A 14,859-nucleotide genomic window follows, 5' to 3' on the forward strand; every position below is an offset into this window, starting at 1 on the left:
TACATGTTTACTAAAAGAGTAAAGCAAAAAGCAATTCTTTACCAAAAGAGTTGCATTTTGGCAAGGCTGTTTGAGTCCAAAAACAAAGTAAATCATTTTGCAGAAGCATGACGCATAAGCAGACAGAAAAGCACAGGGTGTACAGTGCAGTTGGTGCCTGCAGTTGGAGAGCACCCCCAAAGAGACTCTAGCAGCAGCAGTGACAAAGCACTCTTCTTGGCTACAGCACATGGCAAAGAGAAGGATAACAATGTAGCTAGCTTTTTATGTCTAATTATCTACATAGGGCCAAAGGAGAACCTGTGATATTCAGTTTTGAATAAATAGCAGGGGAAAAAGTATTTTATACTCATGAGACACAAGAAGGACAAAAGACAGCTTCCATTTGGATTCTACTAATGAATTATGGAGTTCTGCAACCCCAGTTGTTGGAGAACTATGCAAAGAGAAAGGTCAGAATCTCTCTATGTGGTTGACATGCTGTCAAATAAGTCCTAACACAGAAAAATGGTGTCACTTCATAAAAAACTTTATACATGTGGAATCCATTCTATATCAGAGGCAAGTAAAATGATATTTTTCTAGCAGCTAGGCAATTTTGTGTCCAGAAACATGGGCAAAACTGAAAACTGCAAAAATAAGTCACCTCCCAAGTTTCTGGTACTGACAACTAGGTATTTCAGCAGCTACTTTCATGAGTGAGATGCAAAGGAATCTCAGTGTCTAAGAAAAGGGTGTGATTTAAAGTAGTCAAACCTCTAAGGTGGGTACAAAAAGGAAAAAAAAAGACAGTCTGGACACTTACTGATCCCTGCAAAAGAATAGGTTCCCTTTGCAATAGGCTATAATTTATCAGGACCCTGCAGCATATTCTGAATTTAAACTGCCCATCCTGGGAAAGGTAAGTGGGACTGGAAGAAGAGATGAGCAGCCACAACATTTGGTAGGAAACACCTGCTGGCCTGTTATCAGTGCACAAGATTTCCTGGGAAAAGGGTGCCTGATGCAAGACTGTTGACAGGAGGTGAAAACATACATGACAGTGTAAATGTATGTGACCGAGACAAGAGGGAATACCACTGCTCAGTCAAAATTCAGGAAGAATAAACTAAAACTGGGATTACAGCAGAATGTAAATTACTGCATAGCAAATTGAGAACTTCAGGAACAACAGATGAAGTCAATGCTATAAAACAATTTCCCCTAGGAAATGGAAAGCCATGGGCTGGGTGACTACCTACAAATTAGTAATGGGTACCAAGAACAGCAGAAGCAAAGGGTGTCCATAAACAGCTGGGATGAGGCAGCAATCTGAAACATGAAGGATGCTGTTGGGAAAGAAACAAAATACTTCATGCAAAAAAGGGAATTCCCACCACAAGGAACAATTAATCCTGCTTGAAAGGAGCTCTTGTGCAAGAAGAAGCACAAGGTGAAAGGATTCAAAGTATATATATCAACACAGCAAAATTATATTCAGATGCAAAAAAATTATTATTCTTGTTTTCCCTGAGTGTCAGGAGCTTAGTCACCACATGTAGCTGTGCTATTACCACTGAAGCAGATCAGAGGCCCCTAGGGTACATTCATGACAAACCCCTAGTATCCACATGGCCCAGACTTCTTTACTTCACTTTTAAACTGTGAGGGTGCTTCTTGAAAAGCACAATAGAAGCTGGGAAGAACAATTCCTTTAGGAGATTTTTCTTGACTTCATTTGTGTTGGGCAGCATGTTCCAAAGGGGAAGGAAGAATTTAAAAATTGTTGCAGTAGTTCTTACCAGGAAATAAATAGAAAGTGATGATGTAATCAGTCATTGGAAAGATGGAATAATGTGAAGAAGGTCTGCACAAGAGTGAGTTTCTTTTGCTTTGGAGAAAATAAAGTGAATTGTTCAAAGTGTAGCAGGTTAAGTCAAAAGAATCTGTGGCCAGAGCCTGAAAAAGTACTCCCAGCAAACACCTTCATATTGTACTATATGATTTGGAGGCATATCCTCCCAATTAAATATTTCTCCACTGAGAGATACATCATAACACACAAATTCCTAGATGTGCTCCACATGGCAGGGCTGTTGTTGTGGGAAACTTTTGAGCATGTGAGTTGGATCTAGAAAAGTAAGGCAGCAGCTTGTGTTCTCTGACATGGAAGAAAAACTCTCTGATGTTGAGTGATGACAAGGCAAGCCTTATACAGGAAGGGTCAAGGGAAAGCTAATTAAAGATGAAGACTACAGAGTTCAGCCCTGAGGAAAGGCTGCAGAGTTTCGCAGCAACAGCAGACTTAACAGGAGACTTCCAGCAAAGGTAAAGTTTTCTTCTAGTCTCAAGAAATTTTCTTTCAACCACAGCACCAGAAGGTATTTGAATGTGAAGACAGCTCACAGAGAAGAGCAGAGAAATCAAGGCTCTAGTGTTTCATCTAGGTCTTGCACAACCAATTTCCACCTCTGATTCTCAGTTAATTAGGTCTTGTTCTCATGCATATGCAGTAGAACATTTTGGTTTTCCTTCTCATCCATCATCTACTGATGGGGCATGGTATACAGAGTCTCTGAAGGAAGGAAAGATCATGACAAAATGGAGGGAAGGAGTTGTCATTTCAAGGAGTTGAGGCTGAAATTGATGCCTTCCCTCTGAGTCATCAACATGCCTGCCATGGCTGAGCATGCCAGAGTCATATGTCTTATGTATGTATACCACGTGCAGGGGAAAACCTTGAGGGGTCCAGAAATACTGGTGGTGGCAGAAGAAGCTCCCTAACACAAGTTTTTGCAACTTCATCCAAATCATACAGCCATGTGAGTTGAGAAGAGGTTTTCTAGTGGTCTTTTGTCATCCTGTGGGGGCTGAGTTTCTAGTTAGTCAAAGATCTGGCCAAAAAACAAGATAATTAAATTTGCCATTGTGATAGATGAGTAATGCGATGATTGACTCTTACAATTAACAGAAAAATATCATGTATATAGGTTAAGAAAAGTTTTATAGATTTATAGTTATGTTTTACCCCCTTGCGTGGTTATCAAGTGACATCTGGGTTTGGGACATATGGGAGGGTCAGCTTGTCACTATGGCAACACCTGACCTCCAGTCAGGATTTGAGGAAGAGATCTCCACCACTGGACAGCGAAGAAGGAGTTGAAGGACAGAACTTTGGGAGGGGTTAAAGGGTTAAAAGGCAAAAATGTCCATTGTGTGGGGGGAGAGAGCACATGGCAGGGAAAATCTTCTGCTCCCAATGCCGTAATATTTTTCTCTAGTCTTCTGTTGTATTTTTGATAAGGTTTAATAAACCTTCCTAAACTATGAAAAGTGAGTAGTTATTCCTCACACCATTGACTTTAAAGATCTTCTCTGGTGGCTGCTTCAGCACAGATGTTTAGATAAGTACTAGAATGGAGGTTCAACTGCCCTCTACTTTTTTGATGATGGCTGTGAATGAGAAAATCTTTGCAGTGGTTTAGGTGGGAAGGTATATTGAGCATGAACCACCATACAGCATTTATGATGGCTAAGTATTTGACTTTCAGCCTCCACAACCTGCCACTCTGGCCTTCTTGTGAGAGTCAAGACATAGGCCAAGCATGGCTGAATGTGTTATCTTCCTTTCAGCTTTGTACACCTTGTTTCCTATATTACACTTGATTAAAGCAGCAGTTTTGGAGAGTAGAGCATTACAAATGATGCTGTAGTTCTTTATACAAATACCTAATTTCAAGAATGATAGAAAGACATATAGTACATCTTTCCCTCATGCCTTTTTCTTCAAAGAGAGGAAAGCCAAAGAACCATTATAGGCCACTGGTAAAATAAATTAACAATCCTTCCATAAGTCTGTCTTCTGTGTGTACCCCTGTAGTACTTGCAAATATTGACAGTGTTATATAAATAATAACCCTAATTATTGTGCTGCAAAAGGAAAGTAATTTACTTTGAAACAGCACAATTTGAAATGTAGTACAGCTATCGTACATTAATGTTGTGTTACAAGCTTCGCAGACACACCGTCCAACTTGCAGTTGTGCCTGAAGTTCTGTTTTTCACCATCAAAACTAGGGAACTTTTTTGCAAATGTTTGAACTGACCTAAACTTTGACAAACCAAGTCTCAGACTGATAGCAAGAGCTAGATGGGATAAACATATTTTCATAGAGAGGATGAGATATGTCAGAGTGACAAAAGCCTTTCGTTCTATAGCTGTCATCCTCCCATGCTGGGATGTGATGGTGGTAAGAGAGGTCTGAGGGCGACAGAACCCCACATTTCTGGTTATTGAACACTACAAGGCTTTGTTATAAATGATCAATCAAAAGCCAAATTATAAAAAATCCAAAAAGATTTATTTATCTTTTTCCGCGACCAAAATATGGTCCTCAAAACCACCACAGCCAAAGAGACAGCGTCAAGCCCAGGATCGGCACTGGGTGAACCTGGATCCAACCTCTATCGCATCAGACCCTCCCCCGTTCATGAGAGTCACTTCTAGCAGGGATGTTTTATACAGTTTATTGTGCCCGAGGCGAAGGAGTCCCACTTTCTTTTGTAACTCTTCACATTCATAGTTGGTTCTTTCACTGTGAAGAGATGGACAATGACTGTCTCCTGGTTGATAGACAGCGTTGATCGAATCCCGGGAAGTCGCGTATTCACATGTATCTTTCTGGCGACTTTGGCTATCTTGAATGATGTTATCCACAGGGCGGTGATTGCTCTTAGGCATCTTCCGATGGTTCGAGATACCGGTGATCATCGCGCTGGATGCGTCAATTCTTGGGCTAAATGCCGATCGTTATCTGGCTGACTCCAGGAATTTTGGAGTATGAATAGACATCCGCCTCTCAGGCTGCTTGTGGTCAGAGACTCATTTGGATTTCACAATCTTTATAAAATACATTCTTTTATAGCATGAATTATTTCTAACATATATTACAGCTTTATAAAGCATTTGATGGAAAAATCATTTTAGGAAATTTCCTTTCTGTCCTGGCTCCAGCTCTTTACTGTAGTAGAACTATCCTTTAATTTATGTAAAATATTTTTTTAAGGAAACTTTAAAAAGTAGTCTTGAATATAAACACACAAGTATTGTCACAATGGAGAGATTTTAGCCTTTGACAGGGAAGCAGTGGGAATGGGCAGTTATTGGGAGGGTGCAAAAAACCTCTTCTTGAGGCAGATCTGATAGAGAAGAATTCATGGCATGGATCTGCACTTTCAACATCCAAAGTCCAACTTTCTGTTCAGCAATACACCTGGTGCAGGTAGCTCGGTTTGTATACTGCAGTTCAAGATGCATACTGAGCTCTGGGTGAGAGCCCAGAGAGACAAGAGGCTGTGAACTTCCAATCCTTTGCATAACAAAGGGTGCAAAGGCTACTAGTCAGGTAGGTGAATGGACACTGAGAGACACAGCAGGAGCCAAAGACTCAAGAAGAGCAAGACTCTCCCACATGTAGATTGTGAGGAGGTTCCTTTGTTGGAGGTTCTCCTCAGAGGCATCAGCTCCAGCCGTATCTTCTGTTACTGTGCTAGGAATAAATTGCTTTATGGACATCTGGGAAAACTGTGGTCAAACCGCCAAGGAAACCTGGTCTGACTGCATGACTGGGATAGGTAAAGCGAGCCACCCATTGGCTCACTGCAGCCACCTACTGTGAAGATGTTTCAGTCCCAGCAGTGAAAGCGTCTGACATTGGGAATGTGACTGCTGAAGTGTCTGCCAATCGTCAGACCTGGATCTTTTCTTAACACTCTCAGGACTGGCAGGAATATAGGAGCCGAATGTCCATTGATTTTCAAGAATGCTGAGGCTTTACTATAAGTCACGGTGGGGGTTTTTCTCTCTAAATAGTAAATGTTGCAAGAAGACCCTCATATATTTTCAAAATCGACTGAGGACTGTTTTGGCCAAAGTACTAGAAAAGGATAAGCAATCCAGGGTATTTACTGTTTGAAGTTGCCAGATCTGAGCAATCAGTTGAGAACAGAAGAAACTATACCCAAAGCCATCTGAGCATGATGTCTTGCAATTAGCAGTAAAAGTTTAAAAAATAGGTGTTTTTGAAAAATTCCTTGAGATCGGCCAAATAATGCCATTTTTTTCAATCACTGAGGTATTTCAGGAAGATTACTACCAGTTACAGAAGAGTCAGGTCTTCCAGATTTATACGAACACATTAAGAGCCTTAATTAAAGAAACAATCAAGAAGAAGAGTTCCACAGTGTGGAAGAATTGTTAGACATATCTGACTAGCAAATATAAAGTTCACTGTTTAATACATACATTGAAAGTGAATGTCACAGAACATTCCAAGGACTTTCTCCCAGTTCAGTGGCTTCGGTTAATGGTGTCTTCCCTTGAATGATCATTGTTCTTACCTTGTGTATATCCTCTGTTCTAGAAAAAAGGATGGGACATATTGCACTTGGGAATATGTTCTTGCTACACCTGTTTTTGATGACAATGTACAAGATAGATGGAAAATCATTCTAGAGAGTATTAACCAGCTATATGACTATGCTTGAATATGCAAAATATCTTCATTGTGTTATCTTGCGGGAAGGGGAGGGTGTAGGTTTCTTTCCTTTTGCTCCTTTTTACTTACAGAATTTCTTCCCATAAGTTGCTAGGAAGCACTAAGGAAGCTATTTAAGAAGCAAAAGAAGTGATCAAGCTCTGAAGAGGAGACTGTCTGGTCGCACTCCTCTTCTCTGGGAGTTTCTCTCTGAGAGGAGAACTGGGCAGGTAAAGGACAGAGCTGGGGCAGCTGCTACCTCTCTCTCTCTGGGCTTTGGAGGAGGAGGACGGTCAGAGCTGCTGCTTGGGGAAAGGAATTCGCTTCCACCACCATAACCGAGCCCGAAGCTGCTCCTTCTGCTGTGGGGTGAGACTCTGCTTGCTAGAGCAGCCACCAAATTGGGACCTTATTAACACCTACCTCACTAAAAGAGGGACCTATCACCATCGGCTCAGGTGCCCGGGATCCTGAGCTCACCTCTCCCTGCCCTGCTGGGAGCCGAGGCTGCCCCACCCCCACCACTTCTTCAGCACTGCTCTGGGTTTCTCTACTCCGTAGCCCTGCACCCCCTGCCCTACTGGGACATCCCACAGCTCCAGCTACTGCCACAGAGCTTCTGATACATCTCGTCCACCACTCCAGGATTTTTGCTCATTCCTGCTGCTCCAGCTTGGCGCTCCTACAAGTCCTGCTGCGGCACCGAGATGGACTGCCCCAGGGGTTTGCAAAGCAAAGCCTCTCTTCCATCCCTTCCCATCCAGGGCAAGCTGCCATTACCCTGTGCTACTCACGCTCACGCCAGAGCGCCCCCTGCAGCCGCCGGGGAATCATCGCACCTGCCCTGCCCACCGGGAGCCAACAGCGCCCCTGCCGGCTGTGACCGTAATGACACCAAAGGGGGAAGTGCTGCAGCCAAGAAGGCTGGTTTCGTGGTTCTGTTTGTTGTTAATGCTGTAATAGTTATTGGTTGTTTGCTTTGTTATACATACTAGTAAAGAACTGTCATTCCTATTCTCGTATTTTTGACTGAGAGTACCCTAATTTCAAAATCCTAAAAATTTGGAGGGAGGGAGTTCACGTTTTCCATTCCAAGGGAGGCTCCTGCCTTCCCTGGAAGACATGTGTCTTTCAAACTAAGATACAGTGAGTAAGGCTTGACATTTCTGTAGATATTAACTATTTATTTAAAGGCATTAACAGGATGTGAGTCTTGGATTTATAAATATGCGTGTAAGCTCCAGAATTCAGAATGTCATAATTAAGTTAAAGACAGAAAGAAGAAATTTGAGAATTGTCTGGTTCTGGATAGTATGACAGCCTCCACTCTACTGAGACAAGGCAAATTTACTATAGCAGTAGCTTTCAGTCAGACCACATTTGTTTTGATGTTCTGGTCCAATAAACTTATTTACAATACATATATAAAGATTGTGTAGGAGAGACATCTTAAAGTACTAGAGATTCCATCTTTATGCATACTTCCACAAAAAAACTTTGTCTTGTACATGAAGTTGGAGCAAGCCTACTGGGTAGGCAGTATAAGAAGTCCACTCACTCCTATGAAGGTGGGCTCATTCCTTAGTATATTAGTGTGGCTGTGAGAGGTTTTCTGCTATGGTGTATGGACAGCTTTCATGCCTGACAAAGTCAATCATGTTCTGGAACAACACAGGGCTATGCGATGTACCACATATAACATGAACAGAATATAGGAATCCAGGATCTGAATTACTAATGTTGGCTTCAAAACATATTCACAACTATTACCCATTTTATCTGGGGTCTTGCTTCTGAGGCTAATATAAAAATTTAAACCCTGAAATGTAACTTTCAGAGAAAAACATGAAATATTGTGAAAATTCTTGAAATACATGACATCTGACATCACCATGTTTAAGCTGGCTCCACAGATTCATATTGGTATATACCTACAATATTTTTATACAACATTATTTAGAAAATCTTGCACCAAAAAGTATGTACTGACATGTTCTCTGCTTTTTATTTTCTTTTACCTTTGATTCTAAAAGGTAGTGTGTCATGAATGTTATCTGAAGGCCAGAGTCTGAATTCTTGGTTTGTATTTAAGAAAACCACCAATTCCAGAAGAGTCAGGCTTTAGCTGGAGAAGAATACTAAATCAATCTGAGGGAACAAAAATTAATTATCTATCAGGTTAATGCACCCCAGAACTTGAAGACCAGTTCATGTTGCCAAATGTTTAATTTTTGTTTATTGAATTCAATAAATTAAATTAATTTAACTTTTTGTCATTGAATGTTTAATTTTTAAATTTCTTTGCAGGCCTTTGGTGATTTCATGTACGCCCAAAGCATGACTCTGAGGCCTAAAGTATTTGAGAACATGATCCAATAGCATGCATGACAATGATACATGAAAGGAGACTAAATTGCTAAGGAAATAAAGACTGCTTGTATAGGTTTTTTCTAATGTTAATTCTTGTATTACCAGGATAATTTTATTCAAGTATCACAGTATAAAAAAAAAAAAATCTGCCCTGGCAATTGAAACTTTACATCAGGATATCATTCATTTTAATAGAGCAAATTACAAGAAACTGTTGAAAAGCTCAGACTGGAGAGTCCCAGGCCAAACCATATACCTCAAGACTGAAACTGATTTTAATTCCAAGAATAGGTAGCTGAAAAAGACCATTTTCATAGATTAATAATTTTCAACTTAGTATTACATATCTGGAAGAAATATACATTCCATTGGTTATGCATTGATCAAACTTTTATTGTGTCAGCTGTACTTCATAGACATGAGAAAGTGATTCAAGGAAAACAAGAGAGAATATAAAAGCATAACTCTAATAGTTTTAAATCCCAAAGAGGCAATTACAAGTTTGATTTGAGTCATGTGGCTGGACTACATTGGAAACCTAAACACTTTACCCATATTAAGTAGGTATGAAGGCTTAGACAAGGACTGCAAATCATAAATCCATCCTGCACTTTTGTTTGTAAAGTACCACTTTATTAATAAGCTGGGAAAATACAGCAATAAAATTCACACTAGTTCATGTGTAAAAGGTAGTTTAACAGAACTGAAATGTGTTAAAGCATCTCTTTTTAAATGATAAAAGTTGAGCAATAACTAATAATTTAAATAAACTAACTGAAAAGTGAATTACAGTAATATCGCAAAAGGAATAATTTCTAATTCTTTGTGAATGAAAATTCTTTATAATTTTTGAATGTGTTACGGTATAGTATATACAGTGTTGTATATTTAGAATATTTCTTGGCCTATAAAGAAAAGCCTGGAAATTGCAGTACATATTTATCTTTGCTTGGTGGCTAAGGAGAAGGGTAAAGGGCAGGGCATCAGGATGCAACAAACCACCCAAACAATGACATGAAGATGGACCAAGGTTTAAAACCCTAACCATGGAGATCGCAACTGGCTGGTGAGGACACAGGTGAAAGAGAAACACAGCTACCTTTGTGTGCACTGTATCCCAAAAGCAGCCTCTTCATTCAGGGTACATATGCAGGGTCTTTACACTCAGATAAATGTGACATGCTGAGTATAAACTAGTTCTGTGGGCTGCTTCACTAGGTACTCACATTTCTGGAGGACAGTTTAACTCACAGAAACTACTTCAGACTGAGATAGATCATCACTCTCCACTGAGCAATGAGCCTCCCTATATGGGTGCTTTCAAGCGCACATCTTCATTTTAGGTGTCTAAAGTTAGGTAAATGAGTCCTTCCCTTGATAGATATAATAGAGCTGATCCAGCTCTTCTCTGCTTTTTCTCAAGTGCTGGGCTTAGAGGTGGACAAAGCAAGTTGAGGTAGTTCCAGGGCTGTTTGGAGCAGTTTTGCATGTGTCTGAAGTAAATTCTTCCTTGTAATTCTTTCTGGATGTAGTAAGGCCTAGGCAAACACCACTGTTTGGAGAGGAGAGAGAGGGATGGAAGGAGGTATCTAATTATACATCTGTTCTCCAACATTTTGGATCCCAGAATTAAAATAAAATTTTAAAGAAATAAATAGAAAATGAAGGCAAAAATAGGCAGATTGTGAGAAATGGGTAGTAGGACAAAAAATAAGTGATACAATTTTAATTATTTGCTTTCTCTTCTGGAAAATGTAGGAACATTGAAAAAAACAATAGAACCTGTTTGTAAGAAAGATCAGTTCTTACTATTCTAACTCCCTCTAATTCTGGGGGAAAAAATGTCTTCTTAAAATGTTCCCTTTTGATAGTTTTGAGACAAATATTTTACTATTTTATAATTCAAGACAATTATTTTATCACATTATTTAGTTAATTTATATTTAAAGTGTGAACATTTAAGAACAACAGCAAAAAAAGAGATAATGTTATTTACATGAAATATTTTAACAATTTAGTCTTACGGATTTCTACTAATTTTTCTTCTTGAACAGCATGATTTTGGCTTTTTACCAAGTTCTGAAACTTGTGGGATGGGAAATAAACATCTGTGGCATAGTGCTTAACATCTACAAAAGTCTTTGGCACAAATTATAGTCAATGCTGCACTTTGTCAGATTTTGAGTGTACTTTGCTGAAATGGGTTTCCTCGGGACCCTGAGTTTGCTGCTTCTCTTTGGTAGAGGCAGGGACAGAAGAACAATGTTATCTACACCTTAACATTTTTAAAGACACTTTTCCTGAGAGGTATGCTTCAGACTGTTATTTGCTACTATTTTGGCCTTATCATTTGAGGATATGGCTGTATGGTCAGGTAGTGATGTCTGATGTGGCAGATAGAACAGTGTTTCATGCTTAGCTTGTCTGAAGTTGCTTCTGCATGTATCTAACATTGGTGATTAACACATCCACCGACAGCAAGGAAGAAACCAGGGCGCAAACTACAGTCGAGGTCTGCAGGGATATTGGTAGACACAGACTGAGGTGTTACAAACAGGACTGGTGCCACCTATGGGCAGGTAGAAGAAGAGTAACAGACAGAGCTGAGGTGTACTTTACTGACCGAGCACCTCAACACTTGCTGGATTTTGGCAGCAGGGTTGATTTCCTGTAGTATTTGCGCAGTTTATAAGCAGGTGGTATTTCTTTATCTTTCCCTGTTTTTTTTTTTTTTTCTAGTATGGACATACTATTGCTCTAGCCAATGACTTGGAGCTGCAAAATTAAATTAGTGAATGTAGATGATTGAAAAGGAAATATTATTAAAAAATCGTTTCCTTCAGAGCTAAAACCCCCAAACATCTACTGCTTCACATATTTCCACTACAGCCAAGAGGCGGACTCGATGACCTGATGGGTCCCTTCGAATATCCCTCAGCATATTCTAAGGTTCTATGATAAAGAAATCATATTCTATGATTCATAAAATCATATTCTATGATTCTATAATAAAGGAAGCTACAAACATCCTGAGAAGAGGGTCATGTACTTAAGTTTATATATTTACTTTGTAACAGGACCAAAATAGAGCTAAGAAGCTGAACTGCAGCTGACCAAGAAGGTAAAACAAAACTTGAAACCAGAGTAGGGACACAGTGAGTTTTAATGAAAATTTTAAGGGCTCTTCTCTTCTACCTTTTGCAGTCCTATTATGATTTTTATTGGTATTAAAAACTAAAAATATCTCAGGCCAAATAAAATACAAGTATGACACTTTTTTGAAATTAGGTAAGAATAATTCAAGAATCCTCACAGACTTGACTTCTAGCCTCAGACATTAGTCCTACTTACAAACTTTATCCATTTCTGTAGATTTTAAATCACATTGTCTTTTCCTCTTTTCTGTAAAAGACCTAAAGGATTATTACCAGTGCAAAGTGTATTATTGCTTGTGGGATAAGCTGAGAACAAACCAGAATGTCAGTCCTTTTGTGAAGCTTCAAGCTTTCAGTCATCTCATGTCCACTCTTATCTTCAGTTGACGAAACTTTGGTCATGATTTTCCTTTATCTATCTGTGACTTTTAAACCAAATTCAGGCTACTGTTTTGTTGGTGAGGATGAGTAGATGTCTTCTAGCTTGCCAAATAAGAAAGAGTGATCCTCATATCTGTGATAAGCACAAGTGATAAATTTAGTAGAGGTGTTGTTAAATATCACTGTCTGAATTTAAATATTCGGACAAAGATTAGCTGCCAGCACAAAATAAATGGCATGAATGCTTAATCAATATTTATCCTTCCTACTGGTCAGATACTATCTTCTTTGTTTAAATACAGAGTTAAGGATGCTTCCTTAGTACTATAACTCTATTAAAATTTGGACAGTTTTAAGCAAAATCCAATTCATACCTTGGTGCATAATTAGGAATGACAGATAAGAGCATTGAATCTACACATCATAGGTAGATACATACTTTACAGACTCTAAAAATTATGTTGGGGCTTTCAAAATGGCTTTCAAAAATACATTTAGTCACTAGAGGGAGACACAATCGTGTATAACAGAAATCTTCACACTGGGGAGGCAAATATCAATCAGGCTGAAGTACTACTGCCCAAGTGAAAGGATGCTGATGTGGTAAGCATCTGGGGGCCATGGGTATTGGAGACAGGGCAAGAACCCTTCATGGATCTGCCTGATCCTCCAGAATTGCATCAGCAATTTCTTTTCATAAACCAATATAACCTGGGCTCCAGTGAAGATCACCTTCAATTTAAGTGAGTAGAAAAGGCTTTTACTTAATTTTCAGCCAGTGCTGGTCTTTGCTATGTTTCTCATCTTTCTTGAGAAACCTGCTGGGTGTGGCTGAATTTCTCACCCAGAGTAACTTGACTGGGTGGAAAAGAGGAAGGGCAATAAAGAAAGCCCTGTGTCTCCTTGGGAGTTTCTCTGCTGTCAGAAGTGGGCTAGCACACCTTAAAAGTTCCTAACGTATGGTGCCAGTAAGCACTATTCCCTCCACAGCTGCATTTGGGCTGAAGAGATGCTGCTTGGGGGAAACCAGTGAGGACGTGCAGAGCAGGCTCCTGGATGATTTGTTGGCATGGTTGGGAGAAGACCTGTTTTTCTCTCGGTGGAAGACCCTGCAGGGGACAATATGTACAACTGTTTGGCTGGAGAAAGTGGCATGCAAGGCTAAATTGTCAGGGTCTCATCTCAGTGATTTACTTTAAAATGAAAGCTAAGGTGCAAACATTAGAGGCAGATTTTGTGCCCACTGGAAAGTGATTTGATCAAACCACCAAGCCCACCGTGAAGTTCGAATAAGTGCTATGATTCATCCAAAAACCAAACAGAGCACACCAAAGGCCCTGTCTACGCTGGGATCAGGACTGGGCTAGCATTAACCATGTTGCTGCTGATAAAACCACAGCAATATCTCTACATCTGGAGTTTCTGTTCAGTGTTTATCCATGCTGGGATGCTGTTTAATAATGTATTAAAGTAGGGTATTGCAAAGGTGTGGTAAGCAACATTTTTTTTACCATTTTTACCATTTTTTACCATTACATTAATAATAGGTGTTATTTATTCTTTATTGAAATAAATACTTTATTGACCTGTTAATATTGCCTCCAAATAAATGTTTATGGAATCATTAATTCTGGTTTTATTTGCCATATTTCTCACAAAGGTTCTGAGTTATATTTCAAGTCTGCTAGGATTTGTGACCCTATTTTCTCTTTGATTTTATATTATGTATGTCTGAGAAATTTGAAGAGACAGTTGTAGAATGTAAGATAGAAGCAAGTATTCTTTATTTTAATTAAAATACTAACCCTAGAAATGTCCTATTGAATGATTTTGTTGTAACATAGCCACTTGTTCCACCACAGAGTAGTGGATGCTATTTGATGCTTCCTCTAGACTGATTCCCATTCTCCAGGGCTTATACTGTAGCTAAAACCACCCTCTCTTTAGACTGAGATTTGGCACACAAAATTTCAGCTCAACTTCAGTATTGCTTGAAACTCACAAGAAAAAAACCTTGCTTTGCTGTCGTAGACATCTTTTTGTGAAAATCCTTTCTTAGGATTTTTTCCCTTCTGAGAAGATAAGAGGCCTGAGAAACAAAATGTAAACAATGGTTATCTGCTGCTGTGGAATGCAACAGGTGGATCCGTGATTGGTCTCGTGTGGATGTTTGGGATTAGTGACCAGTCACGGCAGAGCTGGCTCTTGCTCTCTGTCCAAGCCACAGACCTTTGTTTTCATTCCATTTATTCTTAGTTTAGAGATTCATTCCATTCTATTCTTAGCTTAGAGATTCCATTCTATTCTTAGCCTTCTGAGATGAAACTTTTCCTTCTATTCTTTTTAGTATAGTTATAATGTAATATATATATCATAAAATAATAAATCAAGCCTTCTGAACATGGAGTCAACATTCTTGTCTCTTCCCTCACCTGAAA

This window comes from Agelaius phoeniceus, chromosome 1 (genome assembly GCF_051311805.1).
Source record: "Agelaius phoeniceus isolate bAgePho1 chromosome 1, bAgePho1.hap1, whole genome shotgun sequence".
NCBI classification, from domain to species: Eukaryota; Metazoa; Chordata; class Aves; order Passeriformes; family Icteridae; genus Agelaius; species Agelaius phoeniceus.